The sequence below is a fragment of the Furipterus horrens genome, unplaced genomic scaffold, assembly GCF_987537825.1.
Source record: "Furipterus horrens unplaced genomic scaffold, mFurHor1.1.pri manual_scaffold_11, whole genome shotgun sequence".
NCBI lineage: Eukaryota > Metazoa > Chordata > Mammalia > Chiroptera > Furipteridae > Furipterus > Furipterus horrens.
In genome coordinates this window covers 50269202-50286854 of record NW_028327181.1, presented here as the reverse complement: position 1 = coordinate 50286854, position 17653 = coordinate 50269202, and the positions used below count along the sequence as shown (strand labels likewise).

Genomic DNA, 17653 nt, shown 5'->3' with positions numbered 1-17653 from the left:
GGCGTGTGTATAAAGCAACTAATGGATGTTTTTCTGTTTCTCTCTCTCTGTCTCTGTCTCTCTCTCTCTGGAATCATTAAAATAAATATATATTTAAAGATCATGCAGAGAAAGGAAGATGAGCTACGTCACGAAGGGAGAGCCAGGAGGAGTGGACAGGAAAGAATGAGCGTGTGGCACTATGGATTTCAAGAAGGCTGTGGTCAGAGGTACCTAATAGAGGTGAGACTGAGAAGTGCCCATTGGCTTTAGCCCCAGAGAGAGCTAGAAGACTGGAGGGCATGGAATTGGGACTGCAGTGAGCTGTGGAGTTGAGCAGGTGTGAGTGGGAAAAGGCAGGAGTGTGGATCATTCTCTGAGAAGGAAGGGAGGAGGCTCAGAAGTTGCCAGACTGCCAGCCAGGAAGTTTTGGGACAGGAGTGAAAAATGCAGGTTCAGAGGCTGTGACCATCAGGGGGCAGCATTTGCAGGGAAGCGCGCTCCCCGGGGCGCACGGACGGCGCCCTGGGGCACACGGACGGCGCCCTGGGGCACACGCCAAGATCAACACAGAGACACGCAGAAACCCAGGCGGACACCAGGACCCTCGCAGATGCCAGAAGCCGTTCTGCTTAAGTCCAGGTGCTGTGCGTAGGTCCCACAGATACTAGTGGGCAGTCAGACGTACACACACACACACACAGGATCACAGTTGTCTAAAAAACACCTAGATATTATTCAGCCGTTAAGAAGGGAATCTTGTCATTTGCAACAACGTGGATGGCCTTTGAGGCATTACGCTAAATAAAGGCAGACAGAGACAGAAAAATCCTAAGTGAAATCGCGTGAAATCTAAATTTCTTTAAAAGTCAGCAAACACCTGATCTGTGGTTGCTGGAGGGGTGGGATTGTGAAGGTGGTAAGATACAAACTTGCAATGTTAAGAGGAAAAACTCTGGGAATGTAATAACATCCCAGTGACGGCAGTTAACACTGCTGGAAGCGAACGTGGAAGGTGCTAAGGGGTCGGGCCAGGATGCGCCGCGGGCCTGCGGCTGGGACAGAGTGCGTGGGGCCGAGCCCCCCAGACCGGCTCGCCCACAAAACAAGGCGCAGGTCGCCGCCGCCGGGCTGGGCAGAGGGGCCACTCACTCACCCTCATCCTGCTCAGCGGGCTCGGCTGCTCCAGACGCGGGGACGGGAGAGACCAGGGGAGCGCTGGCCCCAGGACGCTTCCCACCACCAGCAAACGGCCTAAAACGAACCCAGTTTTCAGCTCCCACTTGTTCGGGCGCCTAGAGACACGCAGCCTAGCGCGGTCGCCGCCCCCGCTCTCGCCTCCCTCCCGCCCGCCCCGCCCCGCCACCCCGGCTCTCTTCCTCCGTCCCCCGCTCCTGTCCTTGGGCTGCAGCCCTCTGCTGCCGGCCCTTTCAGGCTCCAGATCCGAACTGCCCTCGGCTGGCCCTGCCCCCGGGCTCTTCCTTCCGCCCCTTCCCCGAGCCGCGGCCGCCCAGACCGCGCTGCACCCCGCAGCGCTCCCCCTCCTTGGGCTGTCTCCGCAGAGCTCAGACGGACCGTACGCCTCGCTCTTCCAAGCTCCCCTTCTGTCTCCCCGCCCCGTTCTAGGTCCGCAGTTCCCTTCCCTCTCCCCCACTGTCCACACGAGCGTCCTGGGCAATCTCCCTGTCACCTTGGAACTCACACTTTCCACGGGTCTGGTTCTTAGCCTTAGCCTTTTCCCCGCAGCTCAGTGCTTCAAGCCTTCAGGTTCCCAAACTGGCATTGTAATGACGGGCCCTTTACGCAGGCGCCCTGCAGGCTCCCCCGGCGACCCCGCCCCACCGGCGGCCCTGGTGCTGCACCGGCGGCCCCTCCCTCTCTTATAGCTGCTCCCGGGTCCCCGCCACTGGGCTCAGAAGAAGCAAACCAGGAAGTCGGGGCTACCACTGAAGCGCATGGGCTGCGCATGGCCGAGTATCTTTGAGAATTAGTATTATTTTGTTACTGGTGTTCTTTCTCACAGGGCTCCTTGAAGGGGGTGGATTTGTAACCGAAAGACCCAGGCGAGATATGCAAATATTACTGGACTGGAGGAGCTCACTTGGAAAGCCAGTATTTTTCTGTTTCACTTTCGAGCTAATTGAAAGAAAGCCTCCCCCCACCCACCCTCTTTTTTTTTTTTTTTTTTTTTTTTTTTTTTGCCAGTAAGCAATATCACCTTTGTTCATGAGCGGCCAAGTTTTTGTTCTGAGGACCTGATGTTTGCCATTTGCTGGAGATTTCTTGATTTCTGCTTTTCAAACGCCTTTTCTGCGTGAGACGTAAATTCTGTAGGAGAGGATATTGACAAATGTGTAGCCAAATGCCTCACCCCGAGGAAATAATGTTTGTGCCCATATCTCTCAATAAAGATGTCAGTCACTTTACTGCATAGTCAAATGTATGTAATTGCGTTATTAGTGTAATATGACCTATTCTAAACTGCCTATTTAAGTTGAACAGAATGTTTAATAACCTGACTTTTAGGATGTTGAAAACGAATCCCTTTTCCTAATATTATTTTATATTTGCAAGTACTTAAAAACAAGGAAACCTTGGTTATTTAACTTTTTGGAATGAGAGCGAGATTTTGAATCATCAAGATAAATAATAATATCAAACTAATTTTACCTGCTTTATTTTGGGGGTTACACTACTTTGTACGTTGGGGAATTCTGTAAATGACCTAATACAGTCATCAGTACATAATAATACAAGAATAAATTGTGTTTTGCATACTCACAACTGTAAACCAACTTTTCCTCCTACCCTGTAAATTATGAAGCTGTTATAAATGAAACAATTTTAGACACATACAAGAATAGGAGAAAAGATCAATAGAGCAAGACAGAGACCAGAAATAAACCCAACTCTATGCAGAAATGTAGAATATGTGGGGGAAATGGATTATCCAGTAAATAGCACTGGGAACGCGGCTAGCCATTTAGAAAAACAATTCAGTGTGGATCCATGCCTATCTCCTTCACATCAAAATAAATTGCAGGCAGATCAAACATTTAAATATAAAAATTGAACCATAAAAGCATGAGAAGAAAGTATAAATATATTTCTTTTGTGACTGCAGAGTAACTGATTTTGTAAACTGTGAAGGAAAAGACTGATTTGATTCTGAAAAGCATACCCTCGCAAAACCCCTTTGCGGCAAAGATACAAAAGTCGGCAGCTGCAAGAGCTGTGGCCAGGTGGCCGTCCACCGGCTCTAGAGTCCCCACAGCCACTGAAGCCCACTTGTCTCACCAAGTCCCTCCTCCCCGCTCTATGTGGCCCTGGGGTGTGTGAGTAACATGACCAGGAACGCGGACGCCCGCAGCGTCCTCAGGAAAAAAGGGGTCAGTGTCAGGTCTTTCAGAACCGGATCTCGAGGGAAGCTCCCAGGCCCAGCACCCAATCTCCCCCGGGTTTACGATTCCTCAGCGACATAGACACACGGGTACAAGGACCTTCTCGGGAAAGACAGAGAACGCCACAGCGGGAACGTGCTCTGCCGCACCTCGGGAGGAATCGAGAGTCAAGCCCCAGCCAGAGCGATTTCAAGAGTGCAGTGATCCCTGTGATGTCCTCCTTACCTGTGAGGAGAGGGTCTGTGACAGCGGTGGCAGATCTGAGCCAGGGAGCAGGTGACCTTGCAGCCTGTGCATGTGATCAGCGTGGGGGTGGAAGACACCCTGGGGAGGGGGGCACTTTCCTTCTCATGAGCTGTGCCAGGGCCTCAGCTGTGGAAGGCTTGGAAGATGGTCTGGATAAGCTGGTCCTGGCAGTGGAGGAGAAAACAGGGAAGCGGGTTCTTCACACGTTCTGCTTCTGCCCACCATCTTGGCTGGTTCTGGCTCCTTGTTTGGTAAGTCACCGGGGAAGAGATATGAGAAAGAAATGCACTTAATGAGAAATGAGGATAAGGACCGCTAATAGTCATGAAGCACTCCAAATGTGGCGGACATTGTTCTAGGTACTTAGCGTCTTAAAGAAGTGTTAATAATTCAGTGCTCACATTGCTCTCAAGGAAGTTACCACCACCGACATCATGTTCGGCTGAGCAATAAGAACTCACTGCAGAGTGTGTTGGACAAGTGTTTTGTTTAAAGAATTTTCAGCACTTAGGAAATAACCTTTTCTAGTTCATCACTTTAAAACTTTCTTTTTCCTCATTTTGTATGGTGTATTAATTAGAAATTTTTTTATTGAGAAATTATTCTATTACATTTTGAACTTATAAAGTCTTTACTTTTTGATTGTATGTCTTTTTATAATGACAACTTCAATAGAAACCCAAAGTAGAAAATGGGGCAAGTCATTACTGAAATCAAGGAATTATCTGTGCAATAGCTCACAAAATGAAATGAAATAAAATAATTTAATGTAAAACACACACACACACACACACACACACACACACACACACACACACATACAGAAAGTCCAGAGACCAAGGAACATTGGGAGACATATTTACAACAATATAGGAGACAATGTGCCAACTTCCTCAACTACTCAGGACTGAAAGATAAAGAACTTGGTAGAAAGAAGAGGCAAGACAACACAGAGCAGCAGAAGAGATTCATGTGGATAACAGATACATTAAAAGCTCAGACTAACTCCTAATTTTTTAAATCAGTCACCAATTTTTACTTGTCACCGTGATAAAGGTCTGGGACGTGTTGGCAGGGGGAGGAGACATATCACTTTGGGGGTGGAGACCAGGGGAGCCTCTGCAAGAGGCAGGTGGGCAATTGCTACCCACGATCCAGGGGGCCAGCACTTCCTGTTAGGAATGGATTTCACTGCAGCATTGTTTATAAGAGCAAATCACTGGGAACAACAGGGCAGCAGGCAGTCCTTGGATATGGTGACAGGAAGATAGCTCCAGCACGTACTTGCCCGTGGGAAATGGAAGGCGAGAAGTTTGGGCTGTTTTTTAAGGTTATATACAGTACATCATACACAGAGGTATCATGACACGCATATGTACAGTATACGTGATTACATACACACACATATAAAAGCATGTATATGTTTTGAAAAGTTTTGTAAGAATACAGAAGACTGCCTCTGGGAAGAAGGCCTGGAAGTTGGGGTTTAGGAAGTGAGGGTTCTGCCTTTGAGTTTTCACCTTACAGCCCCCTTGACTATTTGACTTTCTACCATGAGCATGTGGCACTTCTGTAATAAAACCAAAATGTGCTGTTGCTGCCACTGTTGCTGAAAATCACTCAGGCTGCTGTGGAGTGAACTGAACACAGGGGCTTGCAGAGAGACACTTGGCTGCCAGGTTCCATGTGACCCCTGAGATGGTGTTGGTGCAGCTGATAAGCAATGGATGGACTCCAGTTTTATTTAAAAGGGCAGCACTACCAGGAAGCAGGGGACAATGCTCTGCACCCCCACAGCCACTCTCCCACCCACCTTTCTGCCCCACGGCAGACACATCCCACGTGCCACTGAACTATCAGGTCTGTGGGACAGAGACCACATCTGTTTGGTTCTCCACCGCTTGGAATACAGCCTGAGGACCCCAGGGGGCGGCCAGCACTGAGCACTGGCTGAAAGAGTGCAGAGCCTCAGAGCAGGAGACTCCCCGCAGGGCGAATGCAGCCAGAGGCACAGAGCAGGTGGGAGCCCTGGGGAGGAGGCAGGGGTGGGACCAGCTCTGCCCGCCCCTCCCAACTACTCACTCTCACAGGGACGGCTCAGCACCAGGGGAGAGAGCCTGCTTGGCACCTGCTGAGCAAGTATTTGAATGGCTGCCGCCTACCCCAGATCTGGGAGCCTATGCAGACAGTGCCCCCTCCTGGGAGGTGTACTACCTACCTCCCCCACCACACTCTCCCCCTGCCCCAACACCCCTGGTTCCTGCCCAGCAGGAAGCTGAGCAAACTCTTTCTTCAAGGTGAGTGGGCTGGCCCAGAAGGAAGACTGCTCAGAACCGTGCCCCCTGTACCCCTGAGCCCCAAATGGCAGGTGGTAGCCCTGCCATTTGCTCTTGCAGCTTAGAGGAAGTGATCCTTCTCTGGCCAACCTTCTCACTGAGCCTTCCTCTAACCCTCAGCACCTGAAGGCCCCAAATCCCTGGAGGAGGGAGCTGCAGGTTGGTCCTAGGAGCCAGGAGAGATGGGATGCTTTCCCAGAGGAGCCCCCTCAGGGCTTGTTGCTCATAGGACAGGAGCCTGGGGGACATTTTCAAAGGAAGAGGGCCAGTCCTGCTTGGGAGAAATCTACTGTGCAGAGGTCACGGCTCCCTTCTGATATCCAGGGGCCAGGACAGTGCCTGCAGGCTGCCTGCTGCTGTGACTCCTGCTGTTTTGCCCTGGGGATGCTCCACCCCTGAAGGAGAGGTTGGGTACATGGGGCTCCTCAGGTCCTCCTGGGGGACACTCATTCTCCTGCCCCAGTCCCACTTGACACGAACTGCCTCACTTTCTCTGTGTCAGGAATTAGGGCTCTCCGTCAGATTTCCTCCCAAAGAGTTCTGCGCTAAATAGGGGTTCCAGATATAAGTAATAATACAGGACAGAATATTTGGGATATACTTATACCAAATAGTACCACTAAATATACATTTAGCTAAAAAATTATCTGTTGCTCCTATAAAATTCAAGTTGAAGTGGGTATCCAGTATTTTACTTGGCAATCTTAATTTAATTTAACAACAAATTAAACTGAAAGTAAAATATAAAAATAAAGCTAAGAGCAAATAATAAAATAGGTGTAAGCAAAATATAAGATACAATTTAGAATAATATTCAGTAAAATATGAAAAAAATATTAAAAGAAAAGACATGCCACCAGCATGAGAGTACCTGAGCCCCCCCCCCCCCCCCCCCCCCATTCAGCAGGGCTTAAAGGAACCTGAGAGACAGAACGTGACTCATCAGAAGTCCGACACTGGCTCAGCGGTCAAGTCAGGGAGAATAATTTGCCAGAAAAACTCTGTCCCTGAGGGTAATAACATCAAGCTGTCATAATGGATGGACTTTTCAGTGTCTGGGCCCCGTGAAATCTACTTGCTCCTCATGTCCTGTGATGCGGGCCAGGGAGCCACTGAGGCTCATCTTCCTCACACAGTGACTCAGGGACCCAGGGCGTCTCAGCCCCGTGGCTCCACCGAGTGCCCTGGAGGCCAGCTGCCCCTCCACACTCAGCTGGCGATGAGCACAAACTAGTCATGTGCACGACAGGAGTTAAAATCACCAGGGCTGTCACAGCCACTGCACTGGAGTCCCCCGGCCCCGCCAGAAGCAACAGCAGGGTCAACTGGCCACCAGAGGCCAAAGGGCTGGCGTGTGAGGATGGGGGACAGGAGGCACGTCCTAGTGTGAGCCTGTCTGCAGTCAGACCCTCTCCCTCCACGAGGCACCTCACAGAGCGGCAAGTGCATCTCTGAACCAAAAATTGACACGAAGGTTTGACCAGAGAACACGTAAAAAGATTCCTTTCAATTGGGAACGTATTCACTTGAGATGTCCTAAAGAGGTTTGAGGAATCATATGTACATGAATCAGTTTTATTACAAAAATAAAACTTTATGAAATCAGAAGTGTGTGGCGTCTGCTCCTGTGTGGCCCTGGCTGCGCCTGGGTCTCAGGGGCGGGACCTGAACAGCCCACCTTGCAGGTGCTGAGAGGGGCTGGGAGACAGACAGGTGAAGAAGAATAGCACTGTATTTCGGAAGATACTAAGAGCCCTCAAGAAAACAGATTTAGGTGATGTGACTAGGGAGTTATAGGGATGACACTGGTTTTCTACTGTGGCCCTAACATGACCTCAGAGTGTGTGCTCCATCGCAGGTGCTGTGGGTCAGAGAGCTGAGGTGGGTTCATGAGGCTGCGCTCCGCCCTGGGGTGTCCAGGGTCTCTGGAGGCCCCATCCCTTGCTCATGGGGTGCTGGCAGAATCTGCTCCTTATGGGACAGTTCCCTCCCAGGTCCCTGCCAAAGCCACTCCTGGCTTCCAGGGGCCACCTGAAACCTCGGCTCCCGGTCCCTCCATCAACGGCTGACTTTGCCCCCGGGCTCACCCGTAATGGTTGTCATGACACCTCTATGACCTGTCTGAGCATTGTGACCCGTCTTAGAGCTGTGACCCATGGCCACAGCGCCGGGTTGGGACCTCCGCAGGCACTCCCCAGCAGGGTCAGGGAAGGGCTCCCCATATCTTGTCCTAATGAAACACAGACTTGGCTGTTGTGATACAACTGGCCCCACGGAGGACTGGGGAGGCCACTCCCAAAGGACAACAAGTTCCCCCAGGGCAGAGACCGCCAGGCTGGCTCGGGGGCAGGGCAGTGCGAGTGGGCAGACACAGGGCCCTCGGGTGGGCACGAGAATGGCATGATCTGATGGATAGTTTTTAAAGATCACGCTGTGATTTGACATTGGAAATCACATCTGAGATGGGTCTTGAGAGCACAGGTAGGATTTAGACAGACAAAGAGGGAGAGACATGTGCTTCAGGTACAGAGACCTGGGCACGCGGCCCGGGGGCGGGAGACATGAAGACGAGACTGGAGCGCACGCCCCGAAGAGACCAGTGAGTGACGGGACAGGGCAAGGGGGACAGAAGACCCTCTGCGGAAGAACGGACAGGACAGGGGGACGGGGGACCCTCCATAGAGGAACCATGGCAGGGGGCAGAGAAGACCCAGATGGAGCAGAGCAGAGCAGAGCAGAAGGGACAGGGGATAAACAGGCAGAGTCATGGGAAGAGGGGAGACAGGAGACATGGGGAAGAAGCAGGAAAGGGGAAACAGAGGGTCTCTCCATGGAGGGAATAGGGCAGAGTGGGAGGGGACCCTCCATGGAGGGGGCAGGGCAGAGCGGGGAGGGGACCCTCTATGGAGGGGGCAGGGCAGAGTGGGGAGGGGACCCTCTATGGAGGGGGCAGGGCAGGGAGGGTGACCCTCCATGGAGGGGGCAGGGCAGAGTGGGGAGGGGACCGTCCATGGACGGGGCAGGGCAGAGTGGGGAGGGGACCCTTCATGGAAGGGGCAGGGCGGGGTGGTGACCCTCCATGGAGGGGGCAGGGCAGAGTGGGGAGGGGACCCTCCATGGAGAGGGCAGGGCAGAGATGGGAAGGAATCCTCCATGGACAGGGCAGGGCAGAGGGGATTGGGGACCCTCCAGAGAGGGGTTAGTACAGAGTGGTACGGGACCCACCATGAAGGGAACAAGGCAGATGGTGGAGGGGACCCTCCGTGGATGAGGGCAGGGCAGAGTGGGAGTGGACCCTCCATGGAGGGAACAGGGCAGAGACGGGAACGAACCCTCCATGGAGAGGGCAGGGCAGAGGAGGGTGGGGAACCTCCGGAGAGGGGTCAGAACAGAGGGGGTTGGGGACCGTCCAGAGAGGGGTTAGTGCAGAGTGGCAACCTGGAAGAAATGGATAAATTCCTAGGAACATAATCTTCCAGGTATGAATCAGGAAGATACCTACCAACAAACTTGAATCAGTGATCCAAAATCTCTCATCAAAGAGAACCTCTGAACCAGATGGCTTCACAGGTGAATTTAACCAAACATTCAAAGAAGAATTAATACCCATCTTCTCAAACTAGTCCAAACAGTTGAAGAGGAGACAAAGGGTCCCAAACTCATTTTACAAGACCAACATTACTCTGATGTCAAACCTGACAGACACTACAAAAACATTTAGGGCAATATTCCTGGTGAAAATTGATGCAAAAATCTGCAACAAAATATTAGCAAACCACATTCAGGAATATATTTAAAAAGGTTATACACTATAATCCAGTGGGATTTGTTCCTAAAATGCAAGTTTAGTTCAATATCTACAAATCAACTAACATGATACGCCCAACAAAAGGAAGGATAAAAGTCATATGATCATATCAACAGATGCGAAAAACCTATTTGAAAAAATTCAACATCGATTTATAAAAAACAAACAACTGTCAGCAAAGTGGGAATAGAGGAAACATGCCCCAACATAATAAAGGGATATATGCCAAACCTACAGCAGGCATCATACACAAAGGTGGAAAGATGAAAGCTTTTTATTATGGTTAAGAACAAGACAAGTTTGTCCACTTTTACCACTCTTATTCAATATATGATAAATTAATTCAGAAAAGGAGGGTAAAAAATTAACATTCAGAAATCAGTTGCATTTTATACACCAATAACAAACTATCAGAAAGAAAAATTTAATAACAATTACATTTATAATTGCATTAAAAAATAAAATACTTAGAAAAGAATTTAATCAAGACAGTAAAAATCTTGTCCTCAGAAAACTAAAAGATATTGAAGAAATAAATTGAAGGAGACATAAATAAATGGAAGGATATACAGGGCTAATGAGTGGGAAGAATTAACATCATTAAAATGTTTATACTACCCAAAGCAATCTACAGATTCAGTGCAATCCCTATCAAAATACCAATGGCATTTTTCACAGGACTAGAAAAAAAATCCTAAAATTTATATGGAACCACAAAAGACTCCGAATACCCAAAGCAATACTAAGAAAGAAGAACTAAGTTGGAGGCATCATGCTGCCTGATACTACAAGGCTATGCTACAAGGCTATAGTAATCAAAACACCATGATACTACCATAAAAATAGACACAGAGATCAATGGAACAGAATAGCCCAATTATAAACCCACACCTATAGTGTCAATTAATCTATGATAAAGGAAGCAAGACTATACAATGGAATAAAGATAGTCTGTTAAATATGTGGTGTTGGTAAAACTGGACAGATACATGCAAAAGAATAAAACTGGGTCACTTCCTTACACCAAATACAAAAATAAACTCAAATGGATTAAAGACAAACTCAAGACCCCAAATCATAAAACTCTTAGAAACATAAGCAGTATACCTTTTGACATGATTCTTAGTAATATTTTCTTGGATATGTCACCTTGAGTAAGGGAAACCAAAGCAAAAATAAACAGGACTGCATCAAACAAAAAAGTTTTGCACAGTGAAGGAAACCATCAACCAAATGAAAGGACAACCCACTGAATGGAAGAGGGTATTCTCCAATGATACATCTGATAAGGGGTTAATATCCAAAATATATAAGAACTCATACAACACACACACAAAACATAAGCAATTCAATAAAAAACAAAATGGGCAGAGAATCTGAATAGACATTTCTCTGAAGATGGCCAATTGACACATGAAAAGATGCTCAACATTACTAGTTATAAGGGAAATGCAAATTAATACCACAGTGAAAAACCACCTCACCCCTCTCGATATCCTCAATAAATCAACAAACCCACGTTGGTCACAATGTGGAGAAAAGGGAACACTAGTGCACTGTTCGTAGGAATGCAGGTTAGCGCAGCCACTATGGAAAACAGCATGGAGTTTCATTAAAAAATTTAAAAAAGAACTGCCAAATGACCCAGCAATTCCACTTCTGGTATTTATCCAAACAAATCCAAAGCTCCAATTTGAAAACATATATGTCCCTCTGTGTTCAATGCAGCATTATTTACAATAGCCAAGATATGGAAGCAACCTAGCAACTCAATGGATGAGTGGATAAAGAAGATGTGATTCTTATTTACAATAGAATATCACTAAGCCATAGAAAAAATGAAATCTTGCCATTTGCAATGTCATGGATGGACCTAGAGGGTATTATGCTAAGTGAAATAAGTCAGAAAAAGACAAATACTGTACAATTTCACTTCTATGTGGAATCTAAAACACAAAAGAAATGAATAAACAAAACAGAAACAAGCTCATAGAGAGAACATACTGACGGTTGCCAGATTGTGTGGGGGTGATGGGATAAAAAAAATGAAGAGATTAAGAAGTACAAATGTCCAGTTATATAAACACTCATGGAATGTAAAGTACAGCATATGGAATATAGTAACACAGTAATTACTATGTATGGTGTCATATGGCTACTTTACTTACTGGGGGGATGACTTCATAAGTTATATAAATGTTTAACACTCGTTGGCAGCCGTCCGTCTCGAGAGACGATGGTGTAGCTTCTTAAGAGTCTATCTGCACCGCCGAGAATGGCTGTGCAGTCCGACTCGGGAGTGACACGGTATCTGTCTCCTCCCGTGTTGAATCGACATCTTGCGATGACGCTGGAGTGTCCTCTCCAGTGAAGCTGAAGCTACAGAGCCTGGGCAGGGTGATATGGAGGGTCTGCTGTTGCCCATGCAGCAGACCCCCCCTCTCTTCGCAGCTGAAGGGTCCAAGGGAAAGACGGAGTCAATACAGCTTGGCTTCAGGTGCGCCACAGGAGTTGCCGGTGTTGACTACAACGTCAAACTGCCTTAGGGACTCCGGCTCCGGATTTTCTGTCGGGGTTTACTCCCTTAGCCTTTCCCCTGAAGAGGTATGCCGCAAGGCAGCGGAGGTTTTTTGGAGTCAGAGTTTTCCTTCTCTGATGTGCCCTGACTGGAAGATCGAACCAGCGACACTTAGCTCGCAGGCCGACGCTCAATCCACTGAGCCAAACCAGCCAGGGCAATGTTTAACACTACACTGTACATTTGAAACTAATATAATATTGTATGACAACGTTATTTGAATTTTTTTTTTTTAATTTAGAAGAAGTCTCTCAATGATCAAGTCTTTTCTTTTCCTGCTGCCTGCCTGTAGACTTCTGGGTATTTTACCTATTTTCTCTTTTTTATCCTGTGATAAAAAGGACCCTCTTTATTTAGTCCTGGTGCCTGGCCTTCCACCCACTCAAAAACCATGCAGGTAGCTTACCTGGACCTGTCTCTAAGCCTCTGTGCTCTGGTCCCTGGTACTTTCCCAAGTTGTCTGATTTGGTTTCAGCTTTCCCAGTCTTCTGTCTCCTGAGCTCTGATTGGAGGGTCACATGGCCCCTGAACTTGTTCTCACAGAAGTATGTGCACTGTTTAGGGTGATGTCCGCAGATAGAGGCACAGCTGATGCAGTCTTTCAGGAGATGGTCATAGTACCTGCCTTGCTCCTTACGGCAACTGAATAACTCTGGGAGACAGAAATGAGTGATGTTAGTAGGTGACAGAGACCTGTAGGAACAGTGAATCTGGGCTCAAAGGGCTAAAAGTAAAAAAAAAAAAAAAAAAAAAAAAAAATCACAATCTAATTCCTCCAAAGCAATGCCATGGTAATTTGAGTACTTTTTCAATATGCAAACGTATGGCTACACATTGTCCTCTAAGTACTGTTTTAGCCATATCACACTAATTTTGATATGTAGTATTTTTTATATCTAGTTTTAAATGCTTTTACTTTTTATTGTTATTCATCCTTTGACCTGCAGATTATTTATAAGTGCATGCTTTAGTCGCTATACATATAAGGGCTTTTCGGTTATCTTTTAAAACTGATATGTAGGTGGTTATATTGTCACTAAAGTTCTTTATTTACATGTTTCAAGCTTCATAAAAAAGGAAAATATTTTATGTCAACATAAGGATTGGAGAGGAAAGCCAGCATTCTCCTTGGCAAGTTGGGAGAGCGGGCTAGAAGTAAGGCAGGAAAACTCAAATTTTTAGTATTTTATCTGTCTTAATAGTAAACAGGAATTGCAGGAGCTTAAATAGGTATCAGTGCCAAGGAGCAGAAGACAAGCAAAGTAGGCCTGACCACACTTTGATTAAGAGAGCACCTTTGAGAGCATCGCAGAAACCTATACTTTCAAAGGGTGACTTTCCATTGTCTTTAAAACAGAATTCTATTTGTATAAAAATGTGACTCTCATGGGGGGGTTCTAAGGGCACATTTCAGAGGCAATGCAAGACACAAGTTAACAGCACAGCTTCAAAGCCAAGTAGGTCTGCTACTCTTGACCTCTATGTGCCTCAGTTTCCTCATTTCTCAGACAGAGGTAATAGCAATATTGACTTTTTAAGGTTGTTACGAGGATTTGAAGTTCTTGGCACAGTACCTGACATGTACTACAGGAAAGCTCAGTTAATGGAAGGTTTAAGTAAAATATTCATTTGTGCCTCTTTGCAACACAAACACACCAACACTTATGCTTTTGAAAGATTAAGAAAAAGACCATAAAGAGGGTGAATTTGGGATCTCAGGAAAGACTCCAATGATCCTGATCGTAGCAGTGACCCCTGCCCTTGTGCTGCCTAGCCCCGGGATTCCCCTGAGCCACACAGGACCACTGACAGCGCCACTCATAATGGAGATAGCCTGATGGCAGCGGTGTTCCTGGGGTTTTCTGTGACCTCCTCCCCTCCTCAGGGACCCTGGTGTGACTGTTGCAGGTGATGCCCAAGTTCTCCAGACCACCAGCCCTCACTATCTGACCACACAGCCTCTCCTCTGGGTCTTGACCTTCCCTGTTGTGTGCAAGACTGGTATGTATGGCACAGAGGACTGTGTGGAGCCACGACCAGAATAGGGGTCCATAAGCCTTAACTGGCTAGCAAATGCGCCCCACGTACCATATTGCTGGTCCCACACTCCAGGGGGTTTTAGAAGTAGAATAGAAATGCAATGTACTCTTTGAAGCTAATGAAGCCTGCTTGCTCTGTGTAGCCCCAAATTCTTCTCAGTAGAATGTGAAAACAAAGTGTTTCAGTAAAAAGAGACACGCGGACTTCTGTGATATGCCTTGGCACCTCACAGTCTTGCTGTCTGTCTCCCTGCGCCGATTTATGCGTCCCTTTGTTGTTACTCCCAACCATTTGGGGGAGGTCTGCGTGCTTACCCCCTGCGTTTCTGCACATGGCAAACTCAATAGAAACCCTGACTGAGAAAGGAGTGGTCGGTGATCGCCTATGAGAGACCCTCCCCTCTTCTCTCCTCAGACAGTCTGTCCAGAGTCAGTTCTTTGATCCGCGCCGAGGGAGCTGCAGGACCCGGAACCTCTCACTGTTGTGCTTTCTCACACCCATGCCTTCACCCACACTTGTTCTTCTCCTGGGGTGCTCTTTGCCCGCTTCTGACTTTTACATCTACAGACTCCAACAATCCATTTCAGGGGGCACTTCCTCCAAGAACATTCCCTTCCCCAGCCCATCAGCTGGAGGTGGTTTCTCCCTGCTGTGGCAGTTTATGGTACTTTTTATAGCTTGAAATGTAGTCATTTCTCCCATTAGATAATAACCTTCTGTTATTGGGTCATGAGAAATTCCTATTTTAATGGGACTAGAGAGTTTCATGAATACTTGTGGAATGAGTGCTCCACTTAATTAATGGATAGTGATTCACAGTCATGGTTTTGGAGTCAGAGAGTGCTGGTTCAAATCCTAACTTTTCCACTATCATACTGCGTGATCTTGGGCAAGTCACTAAGCCTCTCTGAGCTCCACTCAGCAAGTATTTATGAAGCACTTGCTATGTGTCAGTCACTGTGTTAAGTTCCAGGAAGGAAAGGAACTCACATTGTGGTAGTTGAAACAGACATGTAGCAAATATACACGACAGAACATAATACAAGTTGTGATTAGTTCCATTAAAGAATATAACAAATTATGCAAAAGAACAGCAAGCAAACTGTATTTTTCAAGACAACCAGAGAAAATTAGGTATGGCCTGAGTAAAGACAATGTTAAGGCATCATTGCTGGGGGTGATAAGACATTGAAGGTATATTTTAAAGACCCTATATGTTAGGGATTCATGATTTAGTATTTACAGGTAAGTGACATGAGTTCTTGGATTTGCTTTAAAATACGTAAGCTAAAACAATTGGTTGGGGAATAGAAAGCCATGCTTTTAAAGCTGATCTATTATGTTATCCTCTCTATGTCCAATAATTCTATAATAAAAAGTTTCAAAAGAAAGGGAGAACAGAGCAGGACAGGGAGCCTAATTCCCCCTGGGCAGTCAGAGGAGCCCTCCGACATCTGGGCTGACACTCAGTGTTGGGTAGGAGGAGGCCAGGGAAGAAGATGAGCAAATGCTTTTCATGTGCAAAGCCCCGAGGTGGGAAAGAAGGCAGCATGCGCAAGGAAATGCAGAGAGGCCAGTGTGGCCACAGCAGAAAGATGAGGGTAGAGAGATGCCACACCGTACGTGTCCTTCCACAACCCCTCCTCAGGCACCCAAGAGCAGTGGGGCCGGAGGGGCCGCTGGGAAGCCATCCCCTTGGCTCAGGCCCCAGAACTCACTGCAGAACGCTGTACAGGAGCGTGGAACTGGATGACTGCACATGGACTTGCAGGAGACGCAGATGTTCAGCAGGGTGTCCCAGCATTGTTCTTTGGGGCACAGCTCCATGGTGACCCCCATCAGCAGGCCCTGTGGAGCTGAGAGGCAGCGAGCATGAGGACAGCTGGCACCCCACCGGAGGTGGAAACAGGCAGCCTCTCCCGTTCACGTCCACACTCTCTGTCTCAGTGAGCAAAAGGAGAACTAGATAATACTGGCTTCCACCCACTGCTGCAGTTGCCAGGGGGTCTGGGGCAGCCACCTCAGCTCCCTGAGCCTGCGTCTCCAATCTCCCCTGCATCACCAGTGCCCTGCTTGATGTAGCTCACTGCCCTCTTGAACGTGGCGTGCCTCTTCCTACCACAGGACCTTGGCACATGCTGTTCCACTTACATAAAATGTCCTCTTCCCCTCCTGGCTGGTTATTTCCTCCTCATCCTTTAGATCTCTGCTTCAACTTCATTTCCTCAGGGGAGCCTTTCTGACTCCCCCACCCAGGCAAGGAGACACCCCTTCTGCATACAGATATGCCCTTTACTTGTCACTTCACTTTTATGAGTGTGATTATTTGATATTAACTGTGAGCATCATGCAGCAGGGGCTCCGTCTAATTTTTTGTTCACTGCTGGGACCTGAGGACCTAGATAGTGCCCAGGACAAGTAGGCGCTCATTAAATGAATAAATGAAAAGAAAAGCAGACCTAGTGTCCAGCATACAGCAAGCACTCAATAATTGACAATGTCCCTCCATTTTTTAACTGGGTATGAAACACACGCAATGTTGTGTGCAACACACACAAATCTCAAGTGTGCAGCTAGGTAAGTTTTTCTTTATGTATACAGTGGTCCCTCTTTTTCTCTGGGGGATACATTCCAAGACTCCCAGGGGATGCTTGAAACTGCGGAGAGTACCAAATCCTATATATGCTGTTTTTTTCTTACACATACATAGCTATGGTATGTGTTTAACTTGTAAATTAGGTACCGTAAGAGATTAACAATAACTAATAATAAAACAGAACAACTATAACAATGTACTGTAATACAAGTTACGTGAATGTGGTCTCTCTCAAAAGGTTTTATTCTACTGTGCTCACCTTTCCACTTCAAGAAACAAAGTTACGCGTCTCCTCGCTGTGTCTGCCTGGTGGGCGTCACCGCCTTTGTGCTTTGGGGCCGTTACTAACTAGAACAACGCAGCTGTGCAGCGCCGCCACGGCTGCTCCGCTAATCCGCGTGACCAGTGGGTCAGGAGTGCGCTCTGCGGAGATGCTGGGCAAAGGGCGGTTCGCGTCCCAGCAGGACGGAGCTGCGCAGTGTGAGAGAGCATCACGCTACTCAGAACGGTGCACAGTTTGAAACTATAAATGGTTTATTTCTGGAATTTTCCATATAGTATTTTTGGACCATGGCTTACTGAGTGGTGCTGAAAGTGCTAAAAACAAAACCCTGGGTAAGAGGGGCCACCGCACGTCTCTGACGCTACCACTCACATGAAGGCACAGAG

The 17653-nt window shown here is 47.5% G+C and overlaps 1 protein-coding gene and 1 long non-coding RNA gene across 2 annotated transcripts in view; both read right to left on the bottom strand.

Annotated features, from left to right (window-relative positions):
• LOC149997551 (uncharacterized) overlaps positions 1-17653 on the bottom strand; it is a 79785-nt gene that overhangs the window by 45246 nt on the left and 16886 nt on the right. The window lies entirely within an intron of this gene.
• Positions 3611-17513, bottom strand: LOC149997552 (uncharacterized). Its single transcript, XR_016513993.1, has 3 exons — positions 17244-17513; positions 16107-16244; positions 3611-3869 (listed from the first exon to the last, which is right to left on the bottom strand). It is a non-coding gene; the product is annotated as an uncharacterized LOC149997552 (long non-coding RNA).